The sequence below is a fragment of the Vidua chalybeata genome, chromosome 4 (assembly GCF_026979565.1).
Source record: "Vidua chalybeata isolate OUT-0048 chromosome 4, bVidCha1 merged haplotype, whole genome shotgun sequence".
In the NCBI taxonomy this organism is placed as follows: Eukaryota; Metazoa; Chordata; class Aves; order Passeriformes; family Viduidae; genus Vidua; species Vidua chalybeata.
The window spans coordinates 44,472,919-44,494,435 of NC_071533.1; the positions used below are offsets into that span (position 1 = coordinate 44,472,919).

Below are 21,517 nucleotides of genomic sequence, written 5' to 3' on the forward strand. Positions count from 1 at the left end.
TTTTATTTTATTCCTACATCTAACAAGACTAAATTATATCTAAGAGTAATTGGTAATAGCTGAAAATGTAATCTGTTAGCTGCAGCTGTGAGACACATAATTAAATGAGGGAAAGAGGTGAGGCAGCCTCTGCCTGTCTTTGGAAATGTGAATTTGCATATGAACACTTAGACACACATGGAGTCAAGCAGAAAAGGTTTAAATTAGCATGATCGTCTCTAGATTTAAACTTATAGGTCCACTCACAGTAACACCTCACCAGGCTACCAGAAATCAGCCTGTCAGAGAAGCCCCTCTTCACCTGGAGCACAAGGTTACTCCAGAAGAACAGAAGGACACTACAGAAGGACTACACACAGATGAACTCCAGGACAATTTTCACACCTTTCTGAACATGACACTTAGAGAGAATTCAGCTGGGAGCCTATCCTGAAAGGGACACCCTGCCATGCATATTCAGTAAACTCCTCAAAGGAAAACGTGGGCTGGTCAGAGGCAAAGAGCAGAAAGCCTCAGTCACTCAAGTGGTCATAGATTGTGATACCTGCAGTTTTACCAGAAGCTCTCAGAGAAGTCTGCAGGCAGGAGCCAGGTGTGTAAACACAGGCATGCAAAATCAGTCTGCAGTGCTCACAAGGCTGGCGATTCATCTGCAGCAGGAACGTCACAGGGATCTGAAGGCAAATCACCCTCCACTCTGCCAAGGGTTGTCCTGCTGTCTCTTAGCTTAGTGAGGAAGTAAAACACTGCAAACAGCAGGAGCGTCACAGAGAGAGCAGCAACTGAAGGCACCAAACTTCAGGGTCACTCAGGTGATGGGAAGTGACTGTGCTCTGCTATATTCACCTCTCTGTAGGTAAGTCATGGCTTTCAGATAAAGCACAAAAGATGAGCTAACTAGACCTTTATTTTATTTCAAATCCAGATTACAGCTTTAGCAGAGAAAATCATCAGGAACTCAGCAGCCTCATAGCTCATGCAGTGAAGAAATTTTGTGCCTGTCCTGCTGCCTCTGGGCCAACAGCTGCTTCACTCAGTGTTGTTCTGTGTGATAAGCAGTATCTCAAGTGCACAGCTAAGGCAATAGCCTGCTGGCTTGCAGACTGTGAGCTTGCATACAAGTAGTAAAGACTAAACTGGCTTTATTTCCTTTAGGGAAATATTTTTTTCACCTGATAAACTGTAGAGGGGGTCACTAATTGTGGAATAAAAAAGTTCTGCAAGGTATTTGTTGCTAAAAATGCTGTACTTTCCTTTTTAAGAACTGCAATAAATATTAAAGCAATTTAGAAAGATTTCAAACTGCATCAAACAACTCTGCAGTTCAGATTTATGTTCACAGCATAATTTTATTCAGAGGCAATTACACAAGACATGTATGTTCCCAGGAAGTTTTTTTGCGATGCCGTCTGTTTTATTTAAACAATAATTGCCATGCAAAATTGACTTGGGAAGCTGGGCTTCCCACTAAACACTTTAGCTTCTTTGACAAAAAGCAGAAAATGGACAAGAATGAGGGCATAGTAAGTATTCAAACAGCTGCATATGCTGATAATGAAAAAATTGATCTGTCAACGAGCCTACAGTCCACTACTTCTGTAAAAGCAGACAATAGCAAATTAAGTTAGCAGGCCCCCGCTGAAAAGTGCCAGCTGCAAATAGGCTGTCTGGCTGTCTGGAAGGATGGGGAATTCAAGAGGGTTAGAGCTTTCACAGTGAAATACAAGGCAAAGCAGTACCACGATTTGCTGCAAATATAATGACTTAGCAGCAGGCACAGATCATGTCATGCAATGATGGAAAGAGCCAATATACCAAGCTGCTGGACTCTGAGTATATGTCCAGAGGGTCTACACACTCTCCCTTGCATACACACATGCACATGCTGTGGAGAAAAGGGTCCAATTAGCATGACTAATAGCAGTTCAAATGAGGACAGCATTGCTGCATTTCTCTGCATTTTCTGCCAGTATACATCTGGTAGTAATAGAGGATAAATATGCTTTTTCAGCTATTTTTAAACATTTACTTTAAAACAAACATTGATTAAGTTATTCTGAACTGTGTACATCACTGATTTGTAATATCATGGACTGACAAAAGGAAACCTAGCCCAGAGTCCAGAAAAAAGAGAATTGCTTGGTCATCTCATAAAACATTAAGTTAAAATTGTGTAGTAATATACCCATGGTATTGCAGATGAGATCTTGTCCATCTTGAAGCTACTTTCAGTATGACAGTTTTGGAGACCTGCAGGATCAAAAAACTATTGATTTTATATCTTTTTTTTTTTTTTTTTTTTGTCAGACTTGGCAGAGAAAAACTGCCCTTCCATTGGAATGGTTTCAAGGATTACAATTAAGGAAACATTCAAAACACCCCATCTGATCATGAAAGAAGCCACAGAGAAAGGGGTGAGTAAAAACTCTCCACTTGGGGGAAAAACTGTTCTTCAAATAGTTTTACCTATATTGTGAATTTCTGATGTTCTGAATATGCTATGAGTCAAGTGACATTTTCTTTCAGAAGAATAAAATTTCAAGGGCTCTGAAGAGGAAATCACATGGTTACTATGATGGTTTGGAACCATCATCTGATCCATTATTTGCATGTAATTTCTCTTGGGAATGTAATATAATAAAATTTCATTAAATGTGATGGACATGGAAAATGTCCACAAAGACAAATGCTTGTCTCCCCAGAATGTATAAAACACCAGGATGGGTGAATTTCTGTATCAATCTCTTTCACCTTCAAGATTAGCAAGACTAGGGTGTGAACCTTTAGCAGTTTTACAGTTTCTACACTAAAATATGTGAAACTGAAGAAGAAGCATGAATATATTAACAGGACACCATGAACCAGTAAAATCTGAGTAACCACACTCTTATATTCAAAAATGCTGTCTCCAACACAGTATTTCCACAGTTTCTTTCAGCTCTAGTGAAACCTGGTCTGTACCTAGGTATGAGAAATGTATTTACCCAAACCATAGAGAATTTTAAATCTATGTTGGTGTCATCTTGTTGGTTTTTGTAATCCCCAAAATTTATTTACTTACTACTTTTTCTTTATGAATAAATGTGCACATTATGCAATGTACAACTATTATGGCAAAAAAAAAAAAAACCAAAAAAAAAAAAAAAAAAAAACCAAAGGAAACTAAGAAAATCCCTTTAGAGTAGAGGAAAAGTGCAGATGTTCTAAAGGCTAGGAAGTATTCTGATGATAGTTTTCTTTCCATCTTTAATTTTTGTTCTAACAGCAATTATACAACTTACTTATCTTTCCAGAACAAAACACATTTCCAGTCCTATAATCACTGTGGACCACTTTTCAATTAACAGAAAGGACTTTAGAAGAGTATTCTGGGTCTCCAGTACATCCTCTTTCACTAGAGTATTGGCAAGAGACATCCATGCAATATCCAAAGCTACACCTAACTTTTTTTCCATTACTGACCAGGAATCATTTTCAAGACTGTTCAGGCAGCTGTTACAGAACACATGAGCACATAGCCTCCTTTCCACTGTCAAAGAAATACTCTGAAAATACTTACCAGCCTTCAGCCTGTTGTCAGAGAGTCCATGGAATGTTAGGGTGTGAGAACCAAAGTGGTCAGTAGTAGCCAAGTCAAGGCACTGGAGACCGCAGTAGTTCCAGCTGCGGTAGCAAATGGACCATGGATATTCCCAGTCAGCTCAGGCAGACAAGGGATTTGCCTACACTGACCAACACCAGCTTGATTATCAAAAAGCAAGATAACAGCACGTGGTTAGATTTCTGTCTACTTAATGGGCCCATACAAAAAGACGCACATCTTTAAACCCTGACTAACATGCCATTATTTTCATTATCTGTAAGCAGGCAAATTCATTTTTATCATACTGGTAAATTCATAATTGTTAATGCCTGGAGACTTTGACCTATATACATTATAATTATAAAGTTCTCTGAGCTGTTTTGGGGCAAAGCATATAGTGCAGGTGAGAAGAGTGGGACAGAATGAGAACTGGGTGTCTGAAGTGCCAAGCTCCTTTGCTCAGAACATGCAGAGCAAAATCATGCATCTGCCCAAAAGAAGGGAGCAAATGCAACATGACCAATCAGTGCAGTTTTCCTGATATACTTTAGCATTTCCATATGGTTTTCTTTAGAGCTGAACAATCTATCTCTCACTTATATGATTTGTGTATCTCACCAGACAGCTTTCAGAGACACTGTTGCTGTGTTTCCTGATTACATATGTTGGGAGACTGTCTCAGGCAAGCAGAAGAGCTGCCCGTTTCTCCCCCATTCCCATTCGGTTCATTTCAGAGCAGTTATTTCTGACACTGAGAAGTTGCTGCATTAAAGAAATAATTCCGAAGCTTAAGACATCAGTCTATGTGCCATCCTAAACCAGTGAGTCAAGTCAATTGTGACTTGAGAGAATGAAGGCTCAAAGTCAAGTGGAACAGTGTGGAGGGAAGAAAGATGGAATGTTTGCCTGGGGCTTTTAAAATGCTTTATGACTCTACTGCCTGAAGTCCCTTACCAGCACAGTATTCCAGCTTGATATTAGTGGTAAATGTGTTAGTTGCTGGTATTCGGATTAAGTTAACTCCAGCTTCTCTTTTAGGACACTAGTTTTATCTGTTTTTTTTTTTTTTCCTGTATTTTCAACAGCAGGATTTTAGGACACTATGAGAAACTGTGGAAGAAATTGTATTAAGTGATCAAAATTCTCTTGCAAACTGACACTTTTTGAAACCTTCATTTATTGATGCATGGAAATTATGTATCTAATTTTACTCTGACACCAAAAAAAGTAACAATCTTGCCTTCAGTAACTATCAAGAACTGCACAATAACTCGTAATAATAATACTTTCACAGTACATGCAAACAACAGAATATCCAGCAAAGATCTCCTGAAAGTATCCCTGTAACCTGTAATGGATATACAAACCCCTCTGTTGGAGGTGTGTTAACTGTATTTCAGAGCAAAGACTTTAAACAATTTGGTGAGGGATACACCATACCCTCCTGAGAACCCATGAGTTGAGAGCATCCAGCCCCTTGGACATGTAACTTAAGACTGTTATTGGCTCTTTGTGTGACCAAAGTGCACAATGATTTTTTTTCCGTTTTAATAAGCTTGTTTATGCTCATCAACAAAAGGCCCAGGAAGATACATTGGCTGCTCAGTAGTGTCACTTCCTTGTCAGCCATAAGGTTTGTCACACCGAAGAACATGGCTGTATAAACCCAATGGCTTCATATCCTTTATATATAACTACGAGATCCTGAAATTTTGAGAGTAGATTCAAAATGATAAATTCTATATTCTCCATGTAAAATGTGAAAGCAGCCTGAAGCCATCCAGCAGCACCTCTACATAACTCCACACAGGACCTAAGCAAGTCTGATGCATTAGCCTTACATTCCATAAAGAATTGTTGTCAAAATTAAATCTCTTTCACAGCATAGAAGGTGCTTCAAAAGAAAATGTAGTTTTGAAAATGTCTTCATAAACTATTTACAAATCAAACAAATAATAGGAAACCAATTCAGATAAACTGAGCTTGCTTTATGAGAATGAACGGCATTTGAGTGATAACCATTTCATTTTTATATTTTACAAGTCTCAGTGGACTTTAAAATCAATAGATTTTTACAGCTAATTCATTTTTCCACCAGTTAATATTTTCCAAATAAAATAAGAACACTGTTGATTTCTAATACATCTTCATTTCCTCTCTCTATATTTTTAATAATAGACATCAATTATTAAATATCAAATAATTATCTCACTTTTTATTCTTAAATACTTTCTATTTTATAAACCATGTTGTACACATGTTAAGTTACTCTATAGACTATGATATTTTACAGCAGTTTCATAAATTCACCTTCTAAAATGATTAAGCAGTTCTCTGGACTCCAGAAATAAACTCCTCAAACTAAATGATGCATTTTTCATCAGACAATAAACACCCACAGTGGAAGCACTTCATTTCTCCAGAGCTGCAAATATTTTGAACAACTACTTGTCATCAGTACATGAACTATATATTATGCAAAGAAAAACCAATTACCCACATATCAAGTGCAGTGAAGAGAAAGCCACGTGCCCTTGTTGCTGTTTCAATTATCTTGTATTACTTAAGTCCTTGAAATGGACAGTTACATCTCCCACCAAATACCTGATGTGGATATCTTGAATATATTTGCCTGACTAGACCTGTGAGGTAGCTGGACATGCCTCACACCAGCTGGGCTTACCTAAGATGACTCCTGGCTTCTAAGTGCATGAGGAATAGGGGAAAGAGCATCTCATGGTGAGCTGCCCCCACCATGGCATTTGTCCCCTCCAAGGTGTCTCTCTAGTAAGCAAGAACTAACACCATCCCACCCCCCTGTTCAGAGTGGAGGGACAATTCATTGCTACTCAGCACAAGTGCTAAAGATGATGGATATTTGGCAGCAATGAATGTAAGAGACAGAATAAAATTCTACAAAACACATAAGAAACACCAAATACACCCTGTTTGTTCTGCCAGCTGGAGTTACTGTGGTCACCCTTTCCTGACCATGCTCAATGTATTCACAGCAGCCATTCCCAGTTTGGAGCAGGAAGGGTTACTGGTGGAAGGCTGGGCAGATAGTTACTCTGCTTTGTTCTTCCTGTTTTTCAAAAATGTTTAGTAAGTCTGTCTATTCTGAAAAGTCCATAGACAGCTTTCTGCAAACAAGAATAATACTATTTAACTCTGCAAAAATTAATATTTTGGCAGTTTATGAGTCTTAGAATTTCTCACAAGTTTACTTATTCTAGTAGATGATACCATTTTCTCCCTTCTACGCAATCTATCTGTTAAGATTTCTCCTGGAGCGTCTCATTAATGCAGGCTTGGGAACAATGAAAGTAGGCAGTAAAATCAACCTGTGTTATAGACAAAAGGGAAGTTTTATAATGCATAAATATCTGAGTCCTGTGAAAGGGAAGAAGCAGTTTTAATGAGCTCTTAAAACCTACCAGAAGAAAAAAGGAGGTACATATATGAAAAAATAATGTGTTCTGAATAGAGTAGTCAGGAGCTGCTCCTTCAGGATATGAAATGCAGGGTAGGTGAAAGAGACTTCTGCTATTACTGCCACATACTCTCTGATAACGTGACAGGAGAAGCTAAACCAGAATATTTTTCGTTCCCTTTAGGATTCAGCCATGACTGAAATGGTCCTTCTTTTGTTCAAGAAACACTTCAGTTTAATATGCAGAGATATATTGTAGCTGGAGGAAAAAAATAACCCAACCCACACCATTTTGTTAACTGTGAGACAGACATGGTGTTCATAGGAGGGTAGAGCAACATCACAGTAACTTGTCCCACTCCGTCCCACCCATCTCCTATCCTAAGGACAAGCAGTTCTAGTTCAGTGCTGGAGCAGAAAATTAGAACTTATTTCATTGGCAGTCACCCAAAATATCCTTCTTTCTTGTCTTCTGATCATGAACAGCTCAAGCATTTCCTGTGCCCTCTCCCTCTAAAACTATCTCCTTTTATGCCTAGTGCAAAGGTTCTTCTGCTAAGACCAGAGTCTGACTCCACAAGTCCCATTTGTTGTGCAGTACCTTCTGCAGCTCATCCTATTTCAGTCTAGGCAAGTCATATCCTGTATCTGGGACTCTAAAACCTTGCCATCTATTATAGTGTAGGAGACAATCCTCCATAAAACTAAATAACCTAAAATGGTTTTGAGCTTAAATGCAAGTATTACGCATAATCACAGTAAGCCTACGAATGTGCCAGATCTCCTCCCTTCTAATATACAGTGGGAATAAATTATTTTTTCAACAAGGTAAAACTGAAATATTATTAACATCCAGACAATGTGCTGTTACCAATTACTTTTTTTCTCTTGATATCTGGAAGTAATATGAACCCTTATTCAAGGTCTTTCTGTGGGGAGGTGAACTGTAAAATGACAATTTTAACGGAGAGTAGATAACAATTTTGGTATTTTCTCCTATCAAAGAGAAAGTTACGTAATTTCCTCCACAACAGAAAGGTCTTCTACCAAGGAATATAATTTGTTTTGAAAACTAATACATGGAGGAAAGAAAGCATTAATGAGACTTTGATTGCATCTCTGCTATTGTGTGATAATCTTTAAAATTACTCACCTGTTGTATCTTGCTTTTTAATCTATTCTTAAAATGAAGACTGAATCAGATACTTAATATACTTTGTTTGCAAAGCTCTTTCCACTGAAAAGTCATTTTGGAGAAACTTCTGCTTGCTAGGGGGGAGTTGTCACAGTTGCCACACTAGCTGTCAATAGGCACAGCTGCATTGCTGGCACATCTAACCTAGCTCCTTCTGCAGGGAGCCACATCCACTGACAAAACCCCAGAAACCTGGGAATGAGTCTGACCAAGCACTGTGTCCTGCTCAGCACAGCTGAAGTTGCTGTTGGATTTATTTGCTGTGTTAACGTGTTATGCAACACATATGGCTGCACCTGAGCTGGTGAAGTTGTCTGTACTCTGTTAAGGAGTACAGACCCCTGTATGGACGGCTTTGGCTGTGAATCAATGCACAGCAGTTCACTAAATCAATGCACAGCAGTTCACAGCTTCCAGTCCTTGCAAACCAATGCAAGATGACTTATTGAATTCCTTCAACTCTTTTATGAAGCAAATTTTGCTTTACTGTTTTGCATTGTGTTTTCTTTCCCTGTCATTCAGAGGAGATAATGTCTTATTGAACAACTAAAGCAAAACTCATCCACAAAGAGGGTATAGTAAGGGTATAGGAAAAAAGGGTAGAGAAAGAGCATGACATGGAGTGATAATTAGAGATTGTTAGAGATATCAGCTCAGATGCCTTTGAGGCAAGAGGCTCCCAGAACCACAGTGTATGTCTGACTATATTACATTAACTTCTTTGCACCTCTCAGCTACACAAATGCACAAGGCAAGAAAAACAGGAGTTCTGCAAACCAAGAAGAGCCCTTCTCTTCTACTAAACCCAGTATTTCCAGATGCCAGCAGTCTACCAGTAACTTACAGAGAAGAAGACAAAATAGAACCAAGTAGCTCCAGAGCCTATTCCACAGCATAACCTGCAAGCAGATTGGCAACACTGACACATGCATATATCCTCTAGCACAGCTGGTCTACTACACTTGGTCTCTCCAAATGCTTGCTTCTTTCGTCCCTCCACATGAAAACCTGGTGATCTTGAGGGTACAGATGCCTGCTCAACTAGAAATCAGACTTACACGCACGAAATCTCTGAGCCATCAAAGAAGCTATGCACGCCCTGACTGCTGACTCCCAAGCTTTCTGATCATGCAGAGAACCGTGAGGCCAGGGGATTACCCAGCCAACTTCCCTAGTCCTGAGACACCACCCAAAAAGTAGTAGGAGGAGAGGATGAGAGATCTGATAACTTTTGAGGGCAAAAATGCTGACTGTCTGAGAGTGAAAAGCATTTGTTTATGACATATTTGATCCCTTTCCATGTAAATCCATGCATTTCAGGTGCATGTGTGTTTCATTAAAACATTACTAAATACTTTCCAGTAGATGGCAGGGTTACGTTGTGACAATGCTGAAAGTCTGAATGCGCTTCTGGATAAATGTTCAAGTACTGGTTAATTAAATTTAACTAGCAGAATGATCCAATATCTGAAAAGGCATAAATATACATTGGATTAACTGATAGAATGTAGATGCTGGAAATGTAGAAGTTATATTTTAAGGCAGTGAAAGCTTAAAGCTCAACATAGTATTAAAAATGAACTTTCTTAAAAATTAGCTTCATTAAGATAACTGCTTATACCACAGGACTGACATGACACAAACCACAGTATTTAAAGTGAGAATCCCCTGCAGTTACCAGCCATAGAATACAGTCAGAAGAAAAGCAAAAGGCCCTTGAAAATACTACTGAAAATGATCAGCAAAAGTGGTTTTCGGGACCAAGAACAATTCAGCTAGACAGTGTAGTGTTTGCCTTTTCTCAGGGACTGTGCAAAAAATGAGCATCCCATTGAGGGAATTCAGTACTGCTTTTTTCAATTTGAGAAATCAAACCCCTCAGCAGGGTAGAGAACAGCTTCACAGGTTGGGACTCCCCTCAGAAACAGCCAGGAGAAAAAGCCTCATGCACCCTGAGCATCTCAGAAATGGTTTTTCACTTGTCAGGAACCAAAAAACTCAGCTGAGGATGACTGGCTGCAAATAGATGAGGTTTCAGTTTCTTAAAACTACAGTTATCTGAATCTACTTTTCCAGCCAGGGCTGAAAGATGTGCCCCACTGAATTTCAAACACAATTACTCTAGTGAATGATTTCCCTTGTAAGTGTCCCAAGGTTGTATGGTTTTATCCTCCTCAAAGGACAGATGATTTACAAGAGGTCATTCTGTTTGTGTCAACACTGGTCTGAGAACATTTTGGGCAACTGCTAATGTCAAACCTCTGTACACTGCAAGCAAAATTAAATGGCTGCAGTGAAAAAATACCACCCTACTTTTTATATGTTTTCTCTGGCAGAAAATATTCAGACATCAGCCACCCAATACTTTTATTTCTCATTTGGTATATGCCAGTTTTGACTTAATTTCACTATTCTACTGTGGAATTATAAGATTAGTTGAAATACTCTATCTATTCATAAAAAGAAGTTACTTTTGTGAATATCTAATAAGAAAACGCAGGGGCTGATGACATGTGGTTTCTGAAAGTAAAAAGACCCAGCCTGGCACACCATCTCTGTCAGGATGTAGTCTGCATTTATTGCACTAGTGCCTCTGTGCTACTCAACTGCAGACCATGCTGAAAAGCAGAATTCTCATTCCTAATGATACACAGTATCTTCAAAGACATATTTCCTATTATTTCCTGTAATAATATACTCAACTTCCTCTGGTAAGTGTAGAGCACTTATAAAGAACATAGCTACATCACTGAAAACAGTTTTGAGTTTTGCTTTTATTTTATAAAATCCTTAATATTTTGTTGATTTTTTTTTTGCTTTCACATATTAATGCCTGATTATATTATATTCTTTAAAAGTTTCATCTTATAGCCACCTTATTGATGATTCACACCTATTGATTCATCTTGTTTCTGAAAGCATTTGCTTCATAAAAAATACAAACAAAAAAGAAATGAAGTCAGTATTGACTGATGCTCTAAAATCCTATCATATTTTTGCAGTTGGATAAAACACACAGAGCTTGACACATTCCTAAAACTCTGACTCTGATGAGAGTGTAACATAAATGGTAATATTAACATAATCATCTTGATCTTTTCCCCCAAGAATAACGTAACTCTAACTGTTCCAAGATCACATGTCCTTTCTCCCCCTTTCAGCCTCCTGAATAATTTGGCTCATCTTTCTCACTGACATAAACCTAGAATCTTGCTGAAGGTCATGCAACATGCCCAGTATCTTTTCATTCACTCACAATTTAGCCCTGTACTCTGCACTGTATTATTTTAGACTCGTGACATGCAGTTGTAGATTGTTTTCATGGTGGTGTAATGCCTGATAGTCAGTTCACGCAGTCAATGGTAAACACTGATGTTTCAAAAGCTAATTAGTGATGAAGATTTGTTTTTTATTGCCCTATCTCTGTTTATTCAGCTGGAAAGCCATGGGCCAGGCGAGGTCAGCAAAGGCGATTAGAGAAATGATCTTTGTTTCATACAACACAAAGTTGAATTAAATAAGATTATTTGGTAAGAAAAGAAAAGAATTAGAGTCTGATGCATCTGACATTATTAAGGTAACAGTTCTTAGGCCTTTGGCTCATCCAGCATCCCCACTAATCCATTTGTGAACCAATATATCTGTCTAAAGACAAAAGCTCTCTCAAGTTTGACAGAGACCTGAAATTCTTCTATGTCTGGCTCAGCAACCCCATTTCCAGTCTTGAGCTTCATCTCATCAGTGTTCTCTGAAGCAATACTCTGTCTCCAGTTTTCAGTAGCTAGAAGGAAATGTACAGGAAATCATGGGGCAGGGAAGTGGTACAGTATGCAGAAAAAGAAAGGAACCAAAACTCTTTTATCTGCATGAAGTGTTCTCAGTTAACCTCAGCTTATACATGGGAAGTTTTATGCTGGGGGAGGGACGGGGATAGAGAAGTTCTCACCAGACCTTCTTTTATTTCTTCATATCCTAAAAATTTGGTAGCTTTTTAACAGTGGTGCCAAACCCTCTGAATCTAGTTTTCTGTAACATCACTGTGGAATTTTCCCTTCAGATCACAAGAGGTGTGGATTTCACCCTTTCCTCAGCTGCCAATAATTTATGCAGACATATCTGCCCTTGCCTTAGCACATCAGCATAGCTGGACTTTCTGCAGCACACATCACTGAAGAGCCTGAGCAACAACACTTTCAACACAGCTACAAGTGCATGCAGAAATGGTCCCCACACATGTTGTATGACAGGGAGAGACCTTTCAATCAAGAGAATATACTGCAAAGCCAGGAGAACCTCAAAAAGAAAATTCAACCACAATAAGCTGTTAATTTCAAGAAGAATCATATATGCATTTACGTAAGATAATGTTATAGTGACCACATAATCAGTGGGTTTGTTTCATTTACAGACTGTCTATGACACATTTCAGGAAAGAATTTCCCCCAGAAATGCGTGACAAAAGTGGATCACTGCAGAAAATGTCATCTACAAACAAGCTGAGAATTTTTCCTCCTCTGGGAGGAGCAAAGGAGGGAGTCACAGTAAAGGTATAAAACTATTTACTTTTGTAACCCCGTGTCCTAAAAAATAAAGCATAAGGAGAAATAAAATGTAATTGGTCATTCCTGCTGACTTGCAGAGGATAAAAAAGGAACCACCCCAGGAAAACAACAAATCCAGAAATGCAGATGAGAAATAGTTAGCATTACATGTTATTATGAGGTACAAATAAAAACCACCAAAAGTTCATGAGCTTCATGCCTAATATTTTTAAATTTATTTTGAGTTGTTTCAAAAGGTAGGGAGGAGAAACAAGAACAAAACACAACCCACAGTGCTCTGGGACATATCTAAGACATTCCTGACTAAGATATTCCTGAAAGGACTAATACAAAGCTAGGTACCAAAAGAAGGGTGTCCTTGATGCAAGAATGTATGCTGGTTAAAATAAATTAATGATCAAGAGCTTGGAACTAACAGCCAAGCTGTCTCTTTCAAGGTAGGAATACCTATTCCCTCCTGTGACACCTCCTCCCACACCATTCTGGCATGTTTGGCGCAGGCCAGGAGTTCCCAGGACCATATAATTTCTCCATCTCCATCCCAAGGTCACTTGCAAGCCTTTCAGTTGTCCATATCTTTCCCAAAAAATGGGATGATACTCAACAAAGAAAGCAGCGGTGGTCTAGCTTGGCATTTCAGTCTTTCAGATGAGAATCATGTGATTACAGATAATAGAGACTAAAGTACCAATCTTGGGTAACAGATATAACTAAAACGCTGTTGGTATTGCAGAAAACAATTTAAATGAGGTAAAATAGCATGCTGAATATATGTATCCTAAAAAAGAAAGTTATTATTGTCTCATCAGTATTCATGCAAGATCTAATTATACTTGGGGCTAGAAATTAAAAAAAAAAAAAAAAAAAAAAAAAGAGTAACATCACCATACTGACACAAGATATTTCTCATAATCAAAATTTCCTTTCTACTTTATGAGAGATATGGCAAGCTAATTTCTAAATGGAATATTCCCTCATCTGTTTATGTTGACTGGCATATTAATACAGCTGATTTACTGAATACTATTTTAAAACTTCCTTTTTCTTTAGTTTCTCTGCTGTTACCTTTCATTGTGTGGCATACAAGCTTGTCTCAGCCATTCCTGTATGCCACTCCGCCTAGAGGATGGAGGGACTATAACCACACAAAATGTACAATTTAATCTTATCTTAGATTTTTAACTGCATGATTACAAGGCTTCCCTGATTACAGTGTTCAGATAAAAGTATTAGCAATACCAAAGCAGAACCAAAGTTCTGTTTGCTCTAAGGTAAAAGGCTGCCTTTAATCAAATGATGCTATAGTTTTATAGGAATAGAATCTGGTCACTGTAGCACTAAGTATGAAATGTCAGGGTTTACCTACAGTAGGTATAAAAAAAAATTGCCAATTTTATCATTCATGCATTTTCATGTATCTAGAATAATATTACATAATGATTTAATCACAGGTAAATTAGGGAGTTTTTTATAGCTTAACCAGAGCTAGGGTACACATGCAGAAGATCTTGTATAGTTCCTGCTCAAATCAGTGGGCCAGGCCTCTGCATGCAGCTGGTGCAAGCATTATTGGAAGTTGGGATGGAAAAAATGCCTCACTAAATCCACATGCTCACCTGACAGATGATAGTGATCTCCCAGGAAAGGGCATGGAGCAAGTAATGTGGTGGCTGGCTCCAGCAACACAGGCTTATGTTCACCGAAACCTGAGGAGCCTGAAAGGATAGATCCTTTCAGAAGGAAAGATGTGTGACTTTTCCAAATATAAAAATTCAGCCTCATATCACACATAGATCTGACAGGCAGTGGCAGAGTGTTACCTGACTTAAAGGAGTTTGTAAGACTGGGGACTCAAGTTTATCTGATTTGCTCCACTATTAACCGATAAATAAATTCTACTCGATTGTGTTCAAAACCAGTACTTCAAGATAGGAAGAGGGAAATACAAGTTCATAATTAATGTGGTCATGCTGGCACAAATCACAAGTCAGTGACCAACAAGGACCTATGACTTAAACAGCTCCTCCCACTAAGTAAATGCTTTGCGGGAAGAGTTAGTAAGAAGCACACTCCTTGACTTATTCCCTCAGCTGCCAAGTTTGAAAACACCAAACATGTCTTCCCCATTGTCTTCAATTTTCTCCATTCTGGAGACACTGAACACAAGAAGCCCTGGCTGTCAACAGCCTGATCTCACCAGCGCCTGCACCACTCCCAAGCACTGGATGCATCCGTCTTCAACCTCCACACTTCTTACATGCAAAGTGGTGGGACCAGGAGCCCAGGCCCTTGACATAACTAGCCCAGCTCCCTGGAGTGGGTCTGCCTCCCTCTTTCTGAATCCTTTGTTGCTATTCCTCTTCAGTTTCCCCTGGGCAGACTAGACACCTGCTTTGATGTATACCCCAGTGTACTTCACATACACCTCCCCCTGCAATGAAATGCAGTCGTAACCCAAGCTTTTCTGGCAGTTTCAGCAAATGCTCTGATTACTCCTCCATGAGCAGAGGAGCTTCAGCTACTGCTCCCTGGAAGCAATCAGAAGAGGTTAGTAAGACCAAGGTCCAAACCTGGCTGTAAAAGTACTACAAACATCTGGAAATACAGACCTCCATGGTTTAACCCACTGGTCTTGCCACTCAGCTGAAGGTCACTCTGCATCCTCCTCTTCTGATGCCACAAGGCCAGGGAGAGTGGCACAGGACAGCATCGGCACAGGTCCCTGACAGATTCCTGCCTGCAGCTGGCCACCTACATCGTAATCCCTTTTTTTGGCAGCTGCACAGCCTGCACGAATATCACCAACCAAATCCAAGCACTTTTGCTCAAGCTAAATGACGGCTTTATCCTCTGCTGACAGAGCACTTAGACATCTATAGTCAGTGTCAGCTTCCCACAGGCTGGGACTTCCTCAGACTGAGCTTAAACTGGAGCTGGGTGCTGCAATCCCGCTAGGAATAAAGCCCTTGGGGGAAAGCACGTGTGCCATTTCAATGAAGCGCAGCATTTTGGTTCTCAAGATTATCTAGCGGTGCTGGGGTGTTACCCCTTTCCTGCAGCACTTGCTCCCGCCAGCGTCTCTGAGAAGGGGTGCGATGACCAGCGGCGGCTGCTCCGGACTGCCGGCCCCGCGCAGGCAGAGGGGGTTCGCACCCCCCGCAGCCCCTGCCTTCCTCACAGCGGCCCCGCCGCCGCCGCTCGCTTCAGGCCTCCCCGCGCGGCCGCGGCCTCGTCCCAACCCCGCCGCCAAAGGTTCTGCCGCCCCCCGCGCCCCCCGCGGGCCCCGGGGCCGCCCCCCGGCCCGGCTCCGAGCATGCTCGGTGCCGCCCTGACCTACTTTCCCTGCCGGAGCCGGCAGCGGCGGGAGCGCACGGCGCGGCACGGCACGGGCACGGCGCGGCACGGGCACGGCGCGGCACTGCGGCAGCGCCGCGCTCCGCCCGCCCCGGCCCCGGCCGCGGCCGCGGGCCCGGCCCCGGCATGGTGCTGCGCGGGGCGCGCTGAGGGGCGCGGCGGCGGCGGGCGCTGCCGCGGGGCGGCGGCAGCAGCGGCGGCGGCGGCAGCGGCAGCGAGCGAGCAGGAGCAGCGGACGAGCAGGTGAGCGGCGCGGGGGGCGCGGGCCGCGGTTCCCCAGCGGGCGGGCGGCGATCCCGGGGAGGCGCTGCCTGCCGCCGCCTCCATCGCCCGCGCCGCCGGCACCTGCCGCGGCTGCCGGTGACCTGCGAGCTGGCCGCGGTGCCGCCGTGGCCGCGGAACTCCGCGGTGAGCCCCGGACGCGCTGTCCCGCCGGCGGCCCCGAGGGAGCCTGGAGGGCCGGAGCAGGGTCCGGTGGCCGTGCCGGGGGAGCGCTGCAGCTCGGCCAGGAGGTCGCGGCGCTTCTCCCGGGACGGCTGTCGCTCGCGGCCAGCCCGGCGTGGAGCGCGGTATCTCCCCGCGCAATGGGAGCGCAGTAATGCTGTGTTCAGCATGAAAGTTCAGGAGATTATTTCAAATCAGCACCGAGTCTTGAAGGAAAGTGGATTTCGTTAGGCAAAAAAAAAAAAAAAAAAAAAAAAAAAAAAAAAAGCTAATGAGCCCAAGGCTTTACTGGAGCCTTCCAGCTCCTGCACGCAGGATGCTCGCTGATGTCCCGCCCTGGGAAGGGGAATGGGAGGTGACACCTCGGTGCAGAGACCTCTTCGCTGGAGCTGACTTCAAAGAGAGGTGACGTTGTGCCGCTTAAAATTTAAAATAAAGGATGCCTCCTCATATTTTTCTTTAATTACCCATTTACTTCACAGCCTAGCCTCGTAAGATAACACTCAGTTTCCTAAGTGAACTGAGGGAACTAGAATCTAACACTTCAGAGTGGTCTTGAAATTATCTTTCGAATCCTGTTTCTTAACAGGGCCAATTCCAGCAGTATCGGACAAGGGAGCTTAAGAGAACACAGAGCGCTACTGAGCAGGCACTTTTCTAATGCATTTGTCTGGAGAGTCTTCTAAGAGACTACACTTCCTAACAGCTCTCTTTCACTTGTTAAATTGAAGCATCTCAAATGGAGCTACCCTGATAACCCTGCTTGAGGAAATAAAAGTACCAACTGTGGCAAAATCCTAAATGCGACCTCATTTGGTACATGTTTGTCTGAAGGACTGTAAAATTATTTCAAAAGGAGGAACACAAAGGATATAAGGCGAGGGGAAATGTAGCATTTTCATTCTTTAGAGACATTATATTGTGAAACACTTCCTCTTTTCACTGCAGTAGGACAAACTACGGCAGATCTTTTTTCAGTGGAGATGATGTTTTGCATGGCAGGAATCCTTTGTCTGGCTTAGCATGTACAGTAGCAACAGCACCATTGATATACTTGTGGTTGCTATACTAGAAATCCTTTTTTATTAGAAACCTGTCTCATTCAGATTGCAGCATATCAACATCAGTTGATGCTGAGTGCAGCTTACACAGCTGGAGTGCACATTGTACAGCCATTTTTTTTTCCCAAAAAATTGGAGTTTTCAGAGGCCTGGACAAACAGCACAACGAACAAAAAAAAAAAAAAAAGTTTTGTGTCCACTGCATATTTCCTGTCCCGAAGGTTCATAAAGTTTAGAGATAAAATCAGTTACTCTTAAAACATTTAACACGTGATGGGAGTGTGGGAGTGAATTCTGAAGTGATCTATATTGTTCAGCTCCAGTTGCCTTCCTGCCCCATCCCATCCCCTTTGCCTCCCTGCAGTTAGACAGGTCCTGCATGAATTTGGAGGAGGAGGATGGAGTCGGCACAGAACCTGGCTAAAGTGCATTCATTGCTTTAACCAGGGGAACAAAACCCAAACCCAGCCAACACAGGGTCACATTTGTGACATAATGACAGGGGCTTCTGGGGAATTATTTAAATGGAAAAAAAAAAAAAAAAAAACAGTATCCATTTCAGTTCTTGTCTACAGCGTTTTGAATGCGGGGCTGGCATTTCTTTTATAGTTTAAGCTTCTTGCCCAGTGTAAGGCACCAGTGAGATGTGAATGCAATTTACAACAGGGAGAGTGAGCTTGCCAGCAGCTAAAACAACCTGTACCAAGCTCTGCTAGCAAATTCTTCTTTCTCTCTCAGCAAATTGCACCTTTACTAGAAGTCTTTGCAGGCACAAATACCTATGATCCTACTTTGAGATGTCCTGAATTGTAGTAATATGTCACCAGAAGACTGGTATAAGACCAGGATCTTAGATATTTCCTGGAATTTTTCATTCCTGCAATTCTGAGCTGCCATCCATTCATGCAGACTTGTGGGCTTTTGCAAATATCTCTCTGTATCCTTAATTTTGTTATTTAGTTTTGACAATTGGCATTTGACAGTGGCATTTTCTGCCCATAGACCGACCCACCTTAGAAATATAATTTCCAAGACAATGGAAAGGTTACCATTTTTCATCAGTTATTGTGATTAAAATCATCCACAGCAGCATTTTACAGCATTTATCAGAAATAAAAACCTCTATACAGATGTGTATAAATAACTTTATTTTGGAAAAGGGCTACTGTATGTGAAGGAATTTCTTATTGCATTAAGAATAACCTACCTAGCCCAGACCTAATATTTAATTGACATGTGTCTGCCACACTGAGAGTTTTATTCCAAGAAAAAAGATACTTGCTGGTATTTTTAAGTCATGCAGGGGCCAGGGCATTGCAGCTGCATGTGTATGTGTGGTTTCCAGTCCTATGTGTGTGCCTGTGTGGTACACACACAGTACTGGATGATGAGAAAGTTATGTGCCTTTACTATTACACTTTTCAATGTGGCATAGACATCACCGGCACACAAGTCTGAAATGACAGAGGTTCTTTAGTAAGCTCTTGAGGGCCTTCAGCTAAATTATTGCATACACACGGCAATATACAGTCATGCTTGGAGAGGGGTGAATTGATCATGTTTAGGTACAAGCAAGACTTAAGCTGCTGCGTGGTGCAGGGCAAACTTGTTCAAATTCATCTTCTGTCCCCTTTGTTAGTTGTGGAGGAAGGAGGCACAGACACCTTTAACCTGAAATAATCACTTTCAATTGCAATCAGTCATGAGCACTTAGATTCATTTAAATTCCCCCTCTGACAAGGTTAATCCTGTCCTAATCATGGCATCTATGTGTAACCTCTTTGCCCTGTATCCCAGTAACCAATAAACATGAAAGCAAGTCAATAAAAATTATATCCATCTTACAGTTCTGTAAGGATAGGGAAGAATAGTTATACTCAAATCTGTTTTCTCCTATTTTTTTTTCTTTTATGTTCCAAATAATATGTGAGTCTTTTGTTAAGATAGCATAATATAAGCTATATCAGTGCATTCAAAACATTCAGTTGATCAAAATTCAGAGTTTAAATAGAATTTTTAGCCTGCAAGGTTCTTCATATCTTTGTTTAAGCAAAACTTAGTTTTTAATTTTGTGCTATATTTAATGTCCTACATCTGGAATTTTCCTTCTTCCTTTGGATAAAGAAAACCACTAGACATACTTAAGGGATGGTTAGCTTTGGCAAGCAGAGCGCAAAGGAGGGAATGGAAGGAAGTGAGCTGGGCCACATTCTGCATTGCTATGTTCTAAGCAGAGTCTCATAAGCCTTGCCAAGAGCATATGAGATCTGTTGAATTTGCTGACTTTGGTTATTTAAACTGTTGGCAGAATAATACTTACAGAGCGCTGGAATAAATAAAAGATACAAGGTGTGTAAAGAAAATGAAAGATATGTAGAACTTGGTGAGGACAGGCAGAGCTCAGATGTACATGGATGTGTGGGAGAGATTCTCTGTGCGTCTTCATTGTTCCTCCTTTCTCAACAGAGGGAACTCTTAAGCATTGATGCATCTGCACTTGTTGCAGCAGCAAACCAGCAGCAATGCTGAAAGTTTGCAAGGAGTTAAGCAAGGGACTCTTAACGCCATACAATGTTTGTGGAATAAGAGCTTTGTATACAAAACTATATTGAATGGTACAGCCTCCATATAAATACAAACACAGAGTAAATCTAGATAATCTATATAAACAAAGTTTTTATTTCTAAGAATAAAATTCCTCAAAGCATTTATGCCTAATTGAACATAAGCTGGGCCTTGAAAAATCTCCACTATCGATAGTGTTGAATTTGCTTTATGATCTGGGTAACATACAACTCAGTAGGGCATTTTCATGACTACCTACCTTAATGAAAAACAGCAAGCTTCTCCACTAAATACAGAGCTTTGAAAGAAACATAGAAAGAAAACTCAGATTTCTCAGTCCTTATAAGAGCGCACATCTGAATTACAACTTTTTAATGAGAAGTTAAGCATCCGAGTTGCCTGAGTGCTTGTGTTGCTTCAGTGTTTTTTGTGAAAAGCTGATTTGATACAGCAAGATACTAGAATTACAGGAGCTGTGGCATCAAAAGGGGATTTTCCAGAGGTTTGGCATTCTTAAGGTACTTTTAAATAACCTCTCCAATAATTACCCACCGACAGTCTTCATTCTTTATTAGGTTAATGGATTAGCATCTCTTGAGTGTTCATTGACATCAGGAGAGTGCACATCAGACCATTCCAAGACATGGTTAAATCAATGGGTCCATTCAAATATTTAAAGTGAAGCTCTAGGATGCCATGTGCTTGCTAGTTTTGCGATATAGAGACATGAAGTAGATAAAGAGAAGCAGAGGAGAAATTTACAGTAAAAAAATTCTAAAACAGTTATGCACAGATAAAGGCAACATGAAAACTCTTCCATTGTACAGCTGCTGAATGGAAAGGCATATGCTTCTTTCCTTAAATGAAAAATCTGGATATAACATTAATTTTCAATTACACTTTATTGCTTGCTGCTGTCTAGCTGCAGTGTCTTATTACACTATGGAACCCTGAAACTAAGACAATTGTAACTTTATGATGCTTCTTTCCTTTGTTACCCCCTACAGTGTTGTGTGTGTTCAGACCAAAATAATTTTAGAAGACAAAAACTGGTAATGACTAAGTTTTGATCAGGTTCTGCCATTAATGGTAGAATAAGCTACAGCCTTTGATTTTTACATTACTTTTTTTTTTCTTTTGTTATTTATCATTTGTCACCTTACAAAACAGATTGAAAAATGTTTGCCTGTAAGACCTTACCAATGCCTGCAAAACAAACAATTAATTTATAGGCTTCTTTGTTATAATTTTTTTAAGACAGGAGTGCTAGGAAAGATCTCCAGGTTGCCATACTGACAGCCCTTCCTGTTCACTGCCCAG

At 40.8% G+C, this 21,517-nt stretch overlaps 1 long non-coding RNA gene across 1 annotated transcript; it reads left to right on the forward strand.

The window, feature by feature from the left end:
• Window positions 1-768: 768 nt before the first annotated feature.
• Window positions 769-12,803, forward strand: LOC128787577 (uncharacterized). The gene is made up of 3 exons (XR_008430743.1): window positions 769-856; window positions 2,308-2,414; window positions 12,620-12,803. It is a non-coding gene; the product is annotated as an uncharacterized LOC128787577 (long non-coding RNA).
• Window positions 12,804-21,517: the final 8,714 nt, after the last annotated feature.